Source organism: Arvicola amphibius, chromosome X, assembly GCF_903992535.2.
Source record: "Arvicola amphibius chromosome X, mArvAmp1.2, whole genome shotgun sequence".
Lineage (NCBI taxonomy): Eukaryota > Metazoa > Chordata > Mammalia > Rodentia > Cricetidae > Arvicola > Arvicola amphibius.
The window spans coordinates 33,453,423-33,471,822 of record NC_052065.1 but is presented as its reverse complement, the minus strand read 5'-3'; the positions used below and the strand labels follow the sequence as shown (position 1 = coordinate 33,471,822).

At 39.6% G+C, this 18,400-nt stretch overlaps 1 protein-coding gene across 1 annotated transcript in view; it reads right to left on the bottom strand.

Moving 5' to 3' along the window:
* Window positions 1-9,355: 9,355 nt before the first annotated feature.
* Window positions 9,356-18,400, bottom strand: part of Chst7 (carbohydrate sulfotransferase 7) — a 54,446-nt gene continuing 45,401 nt past the window's right edge. Inside the window, exon 2 of the mRNA XM_038316861.1 lies at window positions 9,356-9,725. The gene's annotated coding sequence lies outside the window, so the exon portion shown is untranslated. The remainder of the gene's footprint in view (window positions 9,726-18,400) is intronic.

Here is an 18,400-nt window from a genome sequence, read left to right as displayed (position 1 = left end):
TGGATCCTGTTTTCGTATCCAGTCTCTTAGCCTGTGCCTTTTTATAGATGAATTGAGTCCTTTGATATTAAGTGATATTAATGACCAGTGGATGTTAACTCCAGTTGTCATTTTTTATTTGGTAGTAGAGATTGTGTGTTTCCTTTCTTTGAGATGTGCTGGTGAAGGGTTGCTAGATGTCTGAGTTATTTTGGGCAATGCTGGACTCCTTTGTTTGTGAATTTCCTTCTATTACTTTCTGTAAGGCTGGATTTGTGGCTATGTTTAAATTTTTTTTTATCCTGGAATATTTTGTTTTCTCCATTTATAGTGAATGAAAGCTTGGCTGGGTATAGTAATCTGGGCTTGCATCCATGGTCTCTTAGTTTCTGCAAAACATCTATCCAGGACCTTCTGGCTTTCATGGTTTCCATAGAGAAGTCAGGTGTTAGTCTGATAGGTTTTCCTTTATATGTTACTTGACCTTTTTCCTTTGCAGCTCTTAATATTCTTTCTTTATTCTGTATGTTTTGTGTTTTGATTATAATATGGCGAGGGGATTTTTTTTTTGATCCAGTCTATTTGGTGTTATGTAAGCTTCTTGAACCTTAATAGGAATATCTTTCTTTAGGTTTGGGAAGTTTTCTTCTATAATTTTATCAAATATACTTTCTGGACCAATGAGCTGTATTTCTTCTCCTTCTTCTACGCCTATTATTCTTAGGTTTGGTCTTTTTATTGTGTCCCAGATTTCCTGAATGTTTTGTGATGAGAATTTGTTGGATTTGCTGTTTTCTTTGATCAATGCGTTTATTTTCTCTATGGTATCTTCAGAATCTGAGATTCTTTCTTCTATCTCTTGTATTCTGTTGGTTATGCTTGTTTCTGTAGTCTCTGTTCGTTTACATAGATTTTCCATATCCAGCTGGCCCTCGGGTTGTGTTTTCTTCCTCGCCTCCATTTCAGTTTTCAAGTCTTGCACTGTTTCCTTTATCTGTTTGTTTTTTCTTGGTTTCCTAGGATATCATTTACGGATTTACTCAATTCTTCAAACTTTTTGTTATTCTTCTCGTCCATTTCCTTAAGGGAGTTTTTCAGCTCCTGTTTAATGGACTCTATTACTTTCATAAAGTCAATTTTTTCTACTTCTTCTTGATTAGTGTGTTCAAGTCCTCCTGTTATAATTTCGCTGGGTTCTGGTGCTTTCATGTTGTTTTTCAAATTATTGGAGGAATTCTTGCATTGGCGCCTGCCCATTTCTTCCTCTAAATAATCCCCCTTAGGTCTTCTTTTAGAAGTTCAATTCACCCCAACGAATTCAATTCACTCAGCCCAATGAATGATGGATCCTCTGGCAGACTGTCAGGTCTCCTTGCAGGCCAAGTAGCTCACTGACAAAGGGCCTACCTTGCTGCAGGCAGGCTAATGAAGGAGGGGACCTCCCACCGGCCTGGGTGCAATCAATTCCAGGTCCCCGGTGCCCAAAGAGGCTGAGCTGTGGGATTTTGTGGCCCCAAAGATGCGAGGATGAGGCGGGGGGGGGGGGCGGGGGTTCTGGGTGCAAGCTGGGAAGGGACAGGAAGAGAGAGGCAGTATCCGGGGAGAATAACCCCTGCAGGAAGAGCCTGATGCTTTTATTTTGATCTGAACTTTTGTTGCTAAAGATAAATATCCAAAGCCTTTTAAATGATTTAACATTTCTGCTCTTCCAGGGAAGACAAGGAACTCCAGAAAAAAAATCAAACTTCTTAAAACTATTAGATGACTGGCATTCTGACCTCTGACCACACCTTTCTTTGTGTAGTCTGATATCTCCAGGAATCAAAGCTGACTCTTCTCTTTGTGTGTGAGAGGTGGTATTGGTGAAGGAACATCCCTGTAGCAACCTTCTCGTAGTCTAGGCCTTATTGCCATGCTCCATTCTGATTTTTGAAACTTTTCTTCCAGACAGCCTGATTTGGTTTACTTTCTTCAGGAATTATCTTTGGTATACTTAGCTATGTTCAGATATAGAGGATTATGTCTGGCTCAAGTCTGAAGTAGAAGGTGAGGAGGGCGAGGCTTTAGACAGATCCACCAGGCAAACTGGAGAACTTATGGACAGACTATGAAGTTTACTTTGATGTGGCCAATGACCATGCCCCAAGATTGTCCAAATCAGACCCTCTCCAGTTCTAGTGTTCAAAGGTAGTCCTATTTTTAAAATGTTGCTTTACTCAACTGGCTCTTTCTTCATGGGATGACTTTTCCTCCAATCACAGATGAAAACTGCCTTCTGGAAAGCTTCTTCATCTAAAAATTATTTTCCTGGTGGTGAAGTAGTACCAGCATCACATGCTGTAGTGAGTAACTGCTGGAAATGCTGCTCTTTTCATCAGTTTTTTACGTTGCTGAATCTGTAACTCCAGCTTCTTGAGTTTTTGAAAGTTCACAGTCCTGTCATGAGGTTACATCTTCATCATTCAGATCTTCTCAGTTTATCTTGTATAACTCGGTTATCAAGTTTTCAATGTGATTTCAATATTCTCTACTGCTTTCTTGTATTATTGTAAGCTGTTCTTGAGGTTTTACAGGGGAGGTCCCACATGTTGACCCTGGTCAGCTCTCCAGTGTGATCTCCTCTGTCTGAGGTAATAGTTTCTGTATCATCTGCCATTTTTTGTGTTTCCTTTGTGTGTGTGGAGGAATTCAGCATTTTCCATTAGAATTTGTTCCTGATGATCAATTTATAATCATTCGAGCAGTTTCCTTTTTGTTCCTGGATTCTGTTTTGCCCACTCACTAGGAGCCTATATATGCAGAATTTATAATAGCTGTTGTTGGTTTTCCTGTTCATAACAAGTTGATGGTTTCATGCTCTTGTTCTTTTCGTGTCGTGGTGGTACTGAGTAGCTTAGCCTGCAACATTAGTTTGAAAATTCTATACCTCATCTCATTTTTTGGGAGATTTTTTTTGAGATTTTATGGGTTTTTTTATATTTAAAAATTTCCATCTCCTCCCCTCCTCCTCCCCCTCTCCTCCCTCCCTCTCCAGGCTAAGGAGCCATCAGGGTTCCCTACTCTATGTTAAGACCAAGGTCCTCCCAGCTCCCCCCAGGTCCAGGAAGGTGATCGACCAAGCTGAGAAGGCTCCCACAGAGCCCGTCCATGCAGAAGAATCAAGCCCAGCACCATTGTCCTTGGCTTCTCAGTCATCCCCCACCGTTGGCCACATTCAGAGAGCCCGGTTTGGTCGCATGTTCCATCAGTCCCATTCCAACTGGAGTTGGTGATCTCCCATTAGTTCTGTCCCACTGTCTCCATGGGTGAATGCCTCCCTCACGGTCCTGACTTTCTTTCTCATGTTCTCCTTCCTTCTGCTCCTCATCAGGACCTTGGGCTCTCAGTCCAGTGCTCCAATTATGTGTTTTCACATTTTCCTAAGCTGCAAGGTTCCTCCTGTGAAATACAAGCAGCTTACCCAGAGTTCAAAACAACCTATACTTAATTATCTGTCTTTTTATTCTTAGATTTTTTTATATAATAAATGAAACTAAAAGTAGTCAACTCTTGATCAACATGTAGAATATTTTAGTCAATATTCTCTTCTGTGCATACTTGGTAAGAAAGGCATTTGCCATTGAGAATATGTTTGATTGAGATATCTTTATTTCCGAGGTATATTGAGAGCTATTTTTGCCTTCTGCCATCAGACCTGGAACTATTCCATTCATTCAGTTTCCAGAATCAGGGTACCCAAGGAGCCCATTACAGCAATGAAAGTCTTAGAGCACCTGCTTGTCATACAAACATCTCCATCAAGGCCCCAGAGCTGCAGAGTCAATACCGCCTTCTTTAGCAGTCCTATAGGCAGCACAGGCACCAAAGGAAATAGGAAGGAGCTCCCTTCTCTTACTGCACTGTCAACTCCTGCTCTACTCAGTGAGGCCAGTTGTGCTCCATAGAAGTCTTAGGACTTAGAACTTCCGACATTGAACTGATGCATGCTGCAATATTAGTGGCTACATGAGGAATCAGAAGCAAAGCAATGGAACATAATCCATTAGAAAATGCTGTCTTCTATAAATTTAGGAATTCATGTGTCTCTTGAGTACTATGCAAAGAGATGTCATTTTGTTTTTTGGTGGAGAGGCTACTGCACCAGCTTAATATGGACATGGTTTGAAATATGGCATTTCAGTTTAAATATTTTTTCTGGATGAGCTATCCTAATTTACCTACTCTTAGAGTAGGTAAATACTGAAAGAAATCTTAGAGTTTCTTTCCATGTCTTACAGTGCTAGCAGTTTTGGTAATTCAATTTCTAAAAGATGTTTTTATAATGTGGTGGTTTTTCTCCTCACTCCATACAAAATAGTGCCCACAAGCACTAGGACATCAACCTTATTGACCTTATTAACAGCCTAGTCTTAGCATAATACTGTTGTGTTCCTCTTAAAGAGTCTTGTAATCTTCATTATTTTGAAGAGTAGCCCTGATCTTTGCTTGCAAAATGTGGAGACTAACCCTGACTTCCCAACAGTTCTCAAAGATGAAGCTACTTGGGTTGGAGAGATGGCTCAGTGGTTAAAAACACTGATTGCTCTTTCAAAGGTCCTGAATTCAATTCCCAGCAACCACATGATGGCTCACAACCATTTGCAATGACATTTAGTGCCCTCTTCTGGCCTGCAAGCATATATGTAGGCAAAGGACTGTATACATAATAAATAAATAAAATCTTAAAAAAAGATGAAGCTACCTATAGAAGTTTTGCATTGAAGTGTTGTCCCCAGGCTGCATGGAAAAAAGAAGGGGTGCCGCAAGCCCTGAAACTGCCTGCTTCAAAGGCAGCTATCTGGAAACGAGACTGGAATTGCTGAGTAATGGTCAGGTTTCTCACAAAGTAATCCAAGTCATCTTTCAAACCTGTTCATTCTGAGTTGAGGGAGATGACAGCTTTGAGGACTGGAATATTCTAGATCAGGCATTCTGAACTCAGATTGCTGTTACCTTTGTCTGATCTTGAGTTTAAAAAATGCAGGGCCACAGGTTTGAATTAGCTGTAGAGCACTTCCTAGTATGCCAAGGCCCTGGGTTCTATTCCCAGGTACGAAAATAAAAAGGCCAGTTAAAGGTATAGGACCCTCAAGATTTGGATTCTGCAGCTTCAGGGTGGGGTCTGGCATGTGTGGTTTGTTTTGAAAGTTCAAGGATGTCTCCTGTGTAGAAGGTTGAGCTTTTTGCATGTTTACAAGGAACCCTTTAAAAGCTTAGTTAAAGGAATATTTGCTTAGTAATTGTTAGTGACAAAACTGGAACTGATTGCTAATACAGACTAGGCCTCTGGAAAACGTTCCTGCTCATTCTGCAGAATTCAAGGTTGTCTTCCACATGAAAACCAAGACTTGAAGGAGAGCTGAGAGTGACTTGAGTATGTGTGTAGAAGAATTTCACACTTGTCATCTTTATTGGCACTTGTGATTGGGGAAGGGAGTTTTTGTCTTTGATCTTCTGAGTAGTTCAACACAAAAGGATTCTGGGAAGCTGTCCTTTCAATTCGGTATGGAATTAATAGTTCATTTTTGTGGTCAAACTTTGTCTTGTTAGTCTACATGCCTTATCCACAGAATAACGGTAGGTCCATTTACTGCCAGCAGCATGGGGAAAGGCTGTGGTTACTCTGTTGTCAGCAGTGGTACAGCTCTGATAGATTTTTCATAATGCTCCCATGGGAATGACCTGGAAAGACTAAGCTTTCCTAGACAAGGAATTCTGGGACTTAAAAAAAAAACTTGTGTGTTTCTTCCTACCAACCCCGTAGAAAGGGCATACCAACTCTGTCATCCAGGGTACTTCTTAGAGTGACCATGATGCCCTGGAGCCAAACAAATCATGCTATGATATCAAACGTCTCATCAAGCAAACAGCAAGGTGCACTCTGGGTTGGATCCTCTAGACCTCTAACCTTGTAGTCTAACTGTATAGTCTAACCTTGTGGTCCTATAGAAAAATAAGATCTCTTTTGATAAAAAGGGAAAAAAAGGTTATCTTATCAGTATGGGAGCAGTTTCAACTAGAGCAAAGACCAGTTCCTTCCAAAACAAAGATCTGCTTTCCATTGCCCTCCACCGTCTCTCCCTTGCCTTGTCTCCAGTACAAGTGAATGTAATCATGTCAGATAGTTAATGTGAACCATTGGTACAGAAATACCACTGAGATCAGAGGAAAATTGAGCATCTCATCAGAAGTGCAGACCATCCTCTTATAACCTGCCTTGTTCCCTCTGAGTTCAAATAAAACTCAAAGTAGCCCAGAAATGACATCACCATTCATCTAAAATGTCATCTGCAAAGAGGGCTGCTGGGGTGGCAGCTTGCTGAGCCGATCCTTACAGCGGAGAAACTTGGGTACTTGAGAGCCTCACTCCTGCATTTTGATGTTGACTCTTAAGATAGGGCAGACCCTCTCCTGTGTGTTGAGTTCAGATGTTTTTTTTTTTTAAAGTGACTTTGGTTTGCCAGCATCAGCTGCTGTGTTCTAAGGCAGTAAGTTGAATGAAACTTGTGGCCAAGAGTTTACTGTAGAAACAACACATCTGAACCTAAAATGACTTCACCCCTTTTGGAAACCTAGTTTGACAGTCCATAGAAAAGTATCATAGGAATGAATGTGGTAGCATCAAACAGAAAAGCATTCTCTGACGATTCTTTCAAAACAGGACCAAAAACCAAACTTTATCCTCCTTTCAGTTTTCATACACATTTATCAAATTAGAAGATATATCTTATTACTAACTGCTGGCAAATTATAAAGAGCAAAACTAAAGCTTTAATGTTCATTTTATATTCCTAAGCAGGGCATGCTATAACTGTGGCCCATTTGAAACATGTGGGCAGCAAGCCTTGGGGAACATTAAAAGGAGGGTCTCTCTGTTGTGCTGCTTTTTGAGAAGGCCTAAAATAGGTATGAGAACACACATCATCATTAAAAGGGCACAAGAGAATCTCTAAATGTCCCAGTCTACCTTCAACTCTTGGCCAGTGAGAAATGTTTCTGACTATATATGCTGTATATGCTGAAGAAACTGAGCCGGCAAAAGAAGTGACTAGCATGAGGCACAGAGGGTTTTCTATTGAAAGCACTTTCAGAAAGTGGCCATCCTGGCGTTCGTGGATAGGTACATGCAAGGGCAGATGGGGGCTCATTATGATCATTCTACTTGCAGGCCATGGAAGAAGAGAGGATGGATGCTTTTCCATTTTGTGGGTATTCAATCTGTGGGTATATGTTAGTGCTGGAAGCACTTTATTTAAAATGTAACTTCACAGTAGGGCCATTTCCTTCTAGCCTTTCTTTTCTTTTTTCTTTTCTAACCTAAATCCACCTGATCCTTCTTTTTTGGCATGTTTTACTATGCCCACTATGATAATGAAATGAGAAGACCACAAAGATTCAATTGCTGGAAATCAATTTTAAAAGCAGTATAGGGGGAATTCAACTTGCAATGAAGGGACTTTCTGGTGAACTTTTTCTAGAGGGCTGACAGTGTATTTGGGAGAATTTTATAGGAAATGACATCAAAGTGTTTTAACTGTGAACATTACAGACTAGGAATTATCTGCTACATTTCTGTGCAATCAGGAAAACTGCAGTAGGAACCCTAAAGTGCTCTCCCCTCCTCACCTTTTACTTAATGCTCATCTTTGGATAGCTGTTTAGATTGCTATTTATTGTAAACCTAGCCTCGTGGTTTCCTGTCCTTTATTAATATTTAACATGTTTTTCTCTAAGCTTTTTTTAAAAAAAATTCAAAATAAAAAGATTAACTGGCCAAGCTAATGGTGTTTTGTGTTTTCAGAGCTCCTCTGCTATATGTATACAGTGGGATCTTATTTCCAGCATGTTTCTTTTTCTCACTTAGAAGTTACTTCTTTTTTTTTAAGAATATTTCTCTCCAGGGGAATTTGTTCAAACTATAGCTAGTAAGATATATTTGGACCTGAGCAAATTCAGTCCACAGCCTTGTTTGTAAATGAAATTTTATTGGCATCCGTTACACTACTTGCTTGGCATGCTATTTGGAGTTTTTTTATGCTATAGTGACAGAGCTGAGGAGTTGTGATAGAGATTCTGTGGCACATAAAGCCTGAATTATTTACTATCTGACCTTTTACTAAGAAAATCTTTGCCAATCCCTAATTTAGGTACTTCTAAATTTTCAGCTTTGGAGTTGGGTATCATGGGGCCTAGAGAAATGGCTCAGTAGTTAAGAGCACTTACTGCTCTTGCAGAAGATCAAGAATCAGTTCCCAGAACCTACATAGGCCAGTTTATAACGACCTGTAACTCCAATTCCAGGGGACTCAATGCCCTCTTCTGGATTCTGCTAGTACTTCAAATAGGTAGTGCACATAATCTCATAAGGCAAACACATATACATAAACCTTTAGGGGAAAAAGAGAATAGGGTGTCATTTGGATATACTAGTACACATCTGGAACCCAACACTTAGTAGGCAGCTACAAGTTTGAGACCAGCTTTAGCTGCACAGACAGGTTAACACTGGGGTCTGAACCTCCATGCTAACATCTTTTTGAGATTTTTAGACTTAAAAGAAATTGTTTTAAATGTGGTCTCAGCTTGGGATTCCTCCTGCCCCTAAGAGTCTCACAGGCTGTGAGTGCAGAACCCTAAAGAACGCAACACCATGAGTTGGCAACATGAATCTGTGACACTGAAGGGTATAAACTTGACATTGTAATTTAATAGTTTCTTGTAGAATGACTGCTAAAATTCTTGAATCCAAATGGCATAGAGATGGCTCAGTAGTTAAGAACATTGGCTTGTCTTCCAGAGGACTGGAATTTGATTCTCACATGTTAGTTTACAAAGCTCACAACCATCTGTAACTCCGTTTCCAGTGGATCTGATTCCCTCTTCTGGCTTCCATGAGAACTAGGCATGCAATGGCACACAGACATACATGCAGACAATACACCCATACAGATAAATGCAATTTTAAAAGAAAATTCTTGAGCCCTTTATACAGTTTCCTTCATGGTTCTTATATTCCTTTTATATAGACTACTTTTATTGAACTCATGCAATTGAGCCATTTCCCAGAATCTGCTTAGCAAAACAAACCCTGTCATTAGCATGATGCTTGAGTCATTTAAGTGCATAGTTAAAAAACAGTTAAATAGTTAAATAGTTAAATAGTTAAATAGAACAATTTGAAAGCAAAAAAAGTTTCAATTTCTTTAGATCTCCTATCCCCAGGGAAAACTGGTTCTACAGGAGGAGGGCTAATGGAAAGAAACCTAGGCACAAAACCACTGAGACCTTTTATTTAATATGAAGTAATTTATTCAAGAAATGCACAACTGCACTTGGCCCTTATTCACATTGAGAACTTTTATCCAGACATTTGCTGATGCGAAATGGAATCATGTCATATCTTCTTTGTTGTCAGGATGCCTTGTTGAAATGTCTCAAGCAGAGCCAAGTTCAGCCTGGGAACTAAAATTTTCCTATTTTATGACCATAAATATCCACATTGCACTGTCACTTCCTTTCAGGAAACTTCATCTCAGCCAATGTGTCCATCATTACTTAACAGCTTGTGATGTTCCTGACCAGCAGATTTGCACAGCAGTTGGTACCAAATTGGTCCCAGTCTCTGACAGTATGATAGATTGCCTCCACCTCGCAGCCTTTCCACTATAGGTGCAGTGTGCTGAGCTCACCTGTTTGTGGCCACTGACCTGGAAGGGAAAGAACAAAAGATGTTTGACCTTCATAGAAATTCACAGTCTGGCCAGGCAGAGGTGGCCCATGCCTTTAATCCCAGCACTCGGGAGGCAGAAGCAGGCAAATCTCTGTGAGTTTGAGACTAGCCTAGGCTACAAGAGCTAGTTCCAGGATAGGGACCAAAGCTACAGAGAAACCCTGTCCTGAAAAAGCAAAAAAAAAAAAAAAAAAAGAAAAGAAAAAAAATCCACAGTCTGTTGAACCCTGGTGATTTTAACTACAGTTTTCTTTTTATTATTATTATTTATTATTATTATTAAAAATTTCCGCCTCCTCCCCACTTCCCATTTCCCTCCCCCTCCCTTTCCAGTCCAAGGAGCAGTCAGGGTTCCCTGCCCTGCGGGAAGTCCAAGGTCCAACCCCCTCCATCCAGGTCCAGGAAGGTGTGCATCTAAACAGACTAGGCTCCCCCAAAGCCAGTACATGCGGTAGGATCAAAACCCAGTGCCATTGTTCTTGGCTTCTCAGTCAGCCCTCATTGTCCACCACTTTCAGAGAATCCGGTTTGATCCCATGCTTTTTCAGTCCCAGTCGAGCTGGCTTTGGTGAGCTCCCATTAGACCAGCCCCACCGTCTCAGTGGGTGGGCGCACTCCTCATGGTCCTGACTTCCTTGCTCATGTTCTCCTTCCTTCAGCTCCTCATTTGGGCCTTGGGAACTCAGTCCAGTGCTCCAATGTGGGGCTCTGTCTCTATCTCCATCCATCGCCAGATGAAGCTTCTATGGTGATATGTAAGATATCCATCAGTATGGCTATAGGAAAGGGCCATTTCAGGCTCCCTCTCCTCAGCTGCCCAAGGAACTAGCTGGGGACATTTCCATGGATACCTGGGAACCCCTCTAGAGTGAAGTCTCTTGCTAACCCTAAAATGGCTCCTTTAATTAAGATATCTTCTTCCCTGCACCCCTATCCACCCTTCCTCCATCCCAACCATCCCATTCCCCCAGGGTCTCCCCATCCTCCCCTCTTCACTTTTCTCTCCACATCTCCCCATCACCCGTTACCGCCACCCCACCCCCACTCCCAATTTCCCTATTTTTGCCTGGCAATCTAGTCTACTTCCAATATCCAGGAGGATAACTATATGTTTTCCTTTGGGTTCACCTTCTTATTTAGCTTTTCTAGGATCAGGAATTATAGGCTCACTGGCCTTTATTTTGTCTAGAATCCACTGATGAGTGAATACATACCAAATTCATCTTTTTGGGTCTGGGTTATCTCACTCAGAATAGTGTTTTCTATTTCCATCCATTTGCATGCAAAGTTCAAGATGTCATTGTTTTTTCCCGCTGAGTTAACTACAGTTTTCTTTATCCAAGTTATGTTATCAAGTATTGAAAGTGCATAGCTAATCAATGCCTATTATTTCTGGTTTGTAAAACACACAAGGAGAAAATGTGACTTGAGGTGTTCAGTGAATGGGAAAAGAAGATAATACAGGCCCCTCTGCAAATATTGCTGTGTTTTATAAAGCTACCAAGGTAGGATGCCTGCTGAAAAAAAGCCTTCTGGCACTCTGGCCAGGGAAGCAGGTAGACTAACTGCAGAAATTCACCTCTTCTTCTGCTCCTCCAAATCCACTCCCCCAGTTTAATCCCCAGCTCTGCAGCAGAACACCTTCTGCAGCCTCCCTTCCACAAGTGCTTCCACCTCCAGTGGCTCCTACAGATCTTCCACCAACTCATTGCTTTATCCCAGCCTCCCAGCCACTCCAGCAGTCACTCCCTGGAAACACACAGGTCACCCCTGCCAGGGAAGCAGGTAGGCTAACTGCAGATCTTCACTTCCCTTCTCTATTACTTCCTTCAAGTCCAATACCCCAGTCTCATCCCTGGCTCTGTAGCACACCACCTATAGACTCTCCTTGTGGAAGGTAATTAATAAAACAGTTCATGATATGGAAGTGGAAACAAATCAATAAAAGAAACCCAAGTTGAGGGAAATCTGGAAGTGAAAAATTTAGGAGCTTGAACAAGAACCACAGAGGCAAGCTTTACCAACAGGATACAGGAGATAGAAAAGTCTTAGGTGTTGAAGATATGATTGAAAAATAGATAAATAGGTCAGAAAGTGTTAAATCTAAAACTCCTGGCTCAAAAGATCCAGGAAATCTGGGATACTATGAAAAGACCAAATCCAAGAATAATAGGAACAGAGGAAGGAAAAGGAACATGGGCCAAAGGCACAGGAAGTATTTTCAACAGGATCTTAGTAAACTTCCCTAATATAAAAAAGTAGGTGTCTATGAAGATACAAGAAGCATATAGAGCAGATTGGACCAGAAAAGAAAGTCCCCTTGGCACAATGATCAAAACAGTAAATTTACAGAGCAAAGAAAGAATATTAAAAGCTATAATGGGAAAGACCAAGTAACATATAAAAGCAGAGCTATTAGAATTACACCTGACTTCTCAATGGAGACTCTAAAAGCCAGAAGGGCCTTGAGAGATGTGCTGCAGACTCCAAGAGACAACAGATGTAAGCCCAGATTACTATATGCAGCAAAACTTTCAATTACCATAGATAAAAAACATGATATTCCATGCTAAAAGTAAATTTAAGCAATATCTATCCAAAATATAGCCCCACAGAAGGGGCTAGAAGGAAAACTCCAACCTAAAGAGATTGACTACACTCAAGAAAACACTGGGAATAAATAATCCCAGACCAGCTAAATGAAGAGGTGGGAAACACACACATAGACACACCCCACAACCACCACCACCACCACCACCATCAAAATCACAGGAGACAACAATCAATTGTCATTTTATCTTTCATCAGTGGTTTCAATTATTCAATAAAAAGACACAGACAAACAGAAGGATGTTAAAACAGGATCCATCCTTTTGCTGCATCCAAGAAACATACCTCAATATCAAAGATAGACATTACCTCATAGTAAAGTGTTGAAAAAAGTTATTCCAAGTAAATGCAAGTGAGTGTAGTTATTTTAATATTTAACAAAATAGAACAAATCAAAACTAATCAGAAGAAATAGGGAAGAACACTACATACTCATTAGAGAGAAAAATCTACCAAGAAAGACATTTTAATTCTTATCATCTAAGGACCCAACATGGCATCCAAATTCACAAAGAAACACTACATACCTCTTAAGTCACATATTTACCCTCACACACTGATAGTGGGAGACTTCAATACCCCACTCTTGCCAATAGGCAAGTCATCAAAATCCCCCGCAAAATTTAAACAGAGAAATGCTAGAGCTAATAGACATTATAAGCCAAATAAGCCTAACAGATGTTTGCAGAACATTTCATTCAAGCACAAAGAATACACCTTCTTCTCAGCATTTTGGACACAAACAAGTACCAACAGATACAAGAAAATAAAGACAAGTCCTCTGCTTCTTATCTGACCACATGAATTAAAGCTGGATGTCAACAACAACAGAAATAACAGAAAGCTTACAAACTCAAAGAAAATGAACAACTCTATACTGAATGAAAAATGAGTCAAGAGAGAAATAAATAAAACTTTCTAAAATTGAGTGAAAATGAATACATAACATACCCAAACTTATAGGACACAATGATAGTGGTTCTAAGAAGTAAGTTCTTATCACTAAGTGCCTACATAAAAAATACTGAAGAGATTTTATACTAACAAATTAACAGCACACCTGAAAGCTCTAGAACAAGACAAAAAGAAAAAATCACACCCAAAAGGAGTAGATGGCAAGAAATAATCAAACTCTGGGCTAAAATCAGAAACAAAAAGACAATACAAATAATCAAGAAACAAATGGTTGATTCTTTGAGAAAAACCACTAAGACTGAGAAAACCCTTATCTAGATTAACTAAAAGGTGGAAAGAAAATATCCAAATTATCAAAATCAAAAAATAAATGGGGGGGACAGAACAACAGACACAAAGGAAATCCAGAGAATTATAAGGACATTAAAAACCTGTACTCCACCAAATTGGAAAATATAAAAGAAATGGATAATTTTCTTGATAGGTACCACTTACCCAGGACCAAATAGTTTTAGTGCAGAATTCTACCAGACTTTCAAAGAAGAGTTAATGCCAATACCATTTAAATTATTCCACAAAATAGAAGCAAAAGGAACATTGCCCAAATCATTTTATGAGGCCATAGTTATCCTGATACCCAAACTACATAAAGATCCAACAAAAAGAATTATAGACTAATTCTCCCTATGAACATATTTGGGAAAATACTTGCAAACCAAATCCAAGAACACATCAAAAAAGATCATACACCGTGGTCAAGTAGGCTCCTTCCTAGAGATGTAGGAATGGTTCAATATATGAAAATCTATCAGTGTAATCCACCATATAAACTAAAGGAAAAAAAAACATGATCTCAGAAGCTGAAAAAACCTTTGATAAAATCCATTATCCCTTCATAATAAATGTCCTGGAGAGATGAGGGATATAATGAGGCTATCTAAACATAATAAAAGCAATTTACAGCAATGCCATTGCCAACATCAAATTAAATGGAGAGTAACTCAAAGCAGTTGTACTAAAATCAGGAACAAGACAATGTTGCTCACTCTCTATATACTTATTTGTATTATTTAGAGTTTCTGTTGCTGTAAAGAGACACCATGGCCACAGCAACTGTTATAAAGTAGCTCAATATAAAATTAACTCAAAAAATCAGTAGTCCTCCTATATACAATGATAAATAATATAGTCCTCCTATATACAAATGATAAACAGACTGAGAAAGATCACAGGAGTAACACCTTTCACAACAGGCTCAAATAATACATAGAATCTAATGAAGTAAATGAACGGTTTGTATGATAAAACTTCAGTATTGAAGAAATAAATTGAATAAGATATCAGAAGTTGGAAATATCTCCCATACCCATGGATCATTAGGATTAATTGCCATCCTACCAAAAAATATATACATTCAATGCAATACTCTTCAAAATTCCAACAGAATTCACAGATCTTGAAAGGACAATTTTCAGCTTCCATATGGAAAAACAAGAAAACTAGGATAGCTAACAATCCTGAATAGCAAAAAACTGTGAGAGGTATTACTATCTGTTTTCAAGTTGTACTTTGGAATTATAATAATACAATAGCATGGTATTGGCACAAAAACAGACATGTTGATTAATGAAAGACCCAGACATAAATCCACAGAACTATAAACACCTGACTTTTTTATATATAAGGAAGTCAGAAACACACACTGGAAAAACCACCTTCAACAAATGGTGCTGGCCAAAATGAATGTAGGCATGTAAAAGTATTCAAATAGATCCATATCTATCATTTTGAACAAAACTCAATCCAAGTGAATCAAGGACCTCAACATAAAACCAAGTACACTGAACCTGACAGAAGAGAAAGTTGGGAATAGCTTTGAACACATTGGCACAGAAGACAACTACCTAAACAGAACACTAGTAGTGCACACACTAAGACTGACAATTAATAAATTGGACCTCACGAAACTGAAAAACTCCTGCATTGCCAATGATACTTATTCAGACAAAGCAATAGTCTACAGAATGGGAAAAGATTTTTACCAACTACACGTCTGATAGAGATTTAATGACACCTAGGGTAAAACCAAATATTACTTGTCTTAAAAATTGATGATATAACTCCTAATGATATCCTGCTATATTCATAGATCAGTGCTTTATTCAGCCATCATCAGAGAAGCTTCCTAGTGCAGCAGATGGGAACAAATACAGAGACACACAGCCAGACATTACACACACACACACACACACAGAGAGAGAGAGAGAGAGAGAGAGAGAGAGAGAGAGAGAGAGAGAGAGAGAGAGAGAGAGAGAGAGAGAGAGACTGACCTTGGATCACAGAGCTCTAAATGGGAAGTCTCCATCAAATCCCTCCCCTCAGAGCTCAGAAAACCCTGCAGAAGAGGAAAAAGAATGGAGGAGACTAGGAGAATAAAGCCCTCTAAATAAACATGAGCAAAGCTCACAGACACTAAAGCAGCATACACAGGGCCTGCAGGGGTCTGCGCCAGGTCCTCTGAATATATATTACAGCTTTCAGTTTAGCATTTTTTGTGGGACTCCCAAGAGTATGAATGAGTGGGTCTCTGATTCCTGTGCCTTCTCTTGGGCTCTTTTCCTTGAGGGTTGCCTTGTCAAACTTCAGTGTGATGGCTTTTGTTTTATCTTATTACTGTGAATTTATTTTATTACCATTGGTTAATAAAGAAGTTTCTTTAGCCTATGGTAGAGCAGAATATAGCTTGGCAGGAAATCCAGATACAGGAAGAAAGAAGGCAGGGTCAGGGGCTCACCAGGAGCCTCTGGGGAAGCAAGATGTGAGGTAACAAGCCACAAGCCTTGTGGTAAAATATAGAATAATAGAAATGAGTTTTAAGTTGTAAAAGCTAATTAATAATAAACCTGGTCTAATAGACCAAATAGTTTGTAATTAATATTAAGAGTGGTTATTTGGGAACTGGCGGGTGGGAGAGAAACATCCAATTACATTTTATTATATTATACGTTGTCATGTTTTGTTGTTATCTCCTAGAAGCCTATTACTTTCTAATGGGAGACAGCAAAGGAGTGGATTGGGGTTGGGAAGGAACTGGGAAGAGCAGAGGGAGGCATAACTATAATCAGGATATATTGTATGAACAAAGAATTTATTTTCATTAAAAGGGGAGGAGAGAAAGAAAAGAGCTTTCAGAGGCATGTTGGGAAGATGTGGGGAGGAGCTGAGATTGAAGCTGCACCTTTAGGTAAACAGGGTAACTATTTAAACCCTTTTCATATATATATATGCAAATATGGTTTAGGAAGTTTCCATAGTAGTAATTTCCATATAGTTCTTTCAAAAGTCTTTAGTGTTAGTTATCCTTACCCATACTCTCTCCTCTCCTCTTCCTTCCTTCCCCCACCCCATTTAACCCTTTCTGTGTCATTATACCCCTTTTCCCTTCACAGCTATGTACTATATTCCTTTTCTTTGAAATTGCCCTCATAGCCCCTTAACAGTTTTTGCCTTCTATAGGCACTCCAATTTAAACATTCTTATCTAGATTCAAATCTAGTATCCACACAGGAGAGAAGAGAGAAATGTCATGTGACATTTATCATTCTGAGTTTGGGTTATCTGACTCAGTATGATTACTTCCAGCTCCATTTATTTGCCAGCAAACATTATAATTTATCTTTAGAACTGTCTAGTATCCCATTGTGTTATGAACCACTCTTTCATTATCCATTCCATTCATCTGTTAATGGACATCTAGGCTGTTTCCATTTCCTGGCTATTGCGAATAGAGCAGCCATGAATATGGATGACCAAGTGTCTCTGTAATAAGATGTAGTGTCCTTTGAAAATATGCCCAGGAGTGGTATTGCTGGATCATGTTGTAGATCTATTTCTATTTTTTTTGAGGAACCTACATACTGATTTCCATGAAACCATACCAGTTTACACTCCTGCAAACCGTGAATAAGTGTTTCTCTTTTCCCAATCCATGCTAGTATTTGTTGTCATTTGTTTGTTCTTATATATTCTAGATACCAAACCACTATCAGATGTACAGCTGGTAAAGACTTTTTCTTTCTGTACGCTGCCTCATCACTTAAATGATGTTTTGCTGTACTAAAGCTTTTTAGTCTCATAAGATCACATTTGTCAACTCTCTACACCCTGAACATGCCTGATCTTGCTACTAGCTTCTTGATTTGGGGGTCTTCACTCTGATATTAAATGTGTATGAAGTTTAGCATTTTTCTAATGTGCAAAGATATCTATCAGTTTAATAGAACTACTGGTGCTGGGCATGGATACACACCTTTAATCCCAGCACTCAGGTGGAAGAGGCAGGTGAATGTCTGAGTTCAAGGTCAGTCTGTTCTTCACAGTGTGTTATAGGGCATCCAGGGCTACACAACAGGGAGAGTTGTCTCAAAAACAAAACAAAAATGAAAATTATTGATGAAGAGTTTGGGGAGAAAGATTTTTCAAAATGATTAAAAATGTACAGTACAAGCTTCTCTTTTAACTGGCCAGATAGCCCAGTGCCAAGCCTGACCATTTGAAGTCATTCCTGAGACCCTCCTGTATACATTTGCTGTGCCATGCACATGCCCCCATCCACAATGTTCACAACATACAATCAAAATGTAGTTTTAAAAAAATCTTAAAACTTGGAGGTAGGGGTGGAGTACCTGTTTGTTTGTTTGTTTGTTTGTTTTTTTGAGGACCTGGTTTCAGCTCCCAGCATCCACCTGGCAGCTCACAAATTTGATGCACATTTCTGGCCTCTGAGGGTGCTGTATGCCCTATGATGGTCCTGGGTTCTTTAAGAGAGCAGGCTGAGCAAGTCATGGCAGCAGGCTAATAAGCAGCACCCTCCATGGCATCTACATCAGCTCCTGCCTGCAGGTTCCTGCCCTGTTTGAGTTCCTGTCCTGACCTCCTTGGATGATGAACAATGTTGTGGAAGTATAAGCCAAATAAACCCTTTCTTCCCAAATTTCTTTAGTTCTGGTGTTTCATCCCAGCGACTAAAACACCTCCTTTAAGATAATTCTAGCTTGTGTCAAGTTGACATAAAACTAACCAGCACAGTCAGCAACCCTATCCTGGCTGTAACCAAATAGGGTGCCA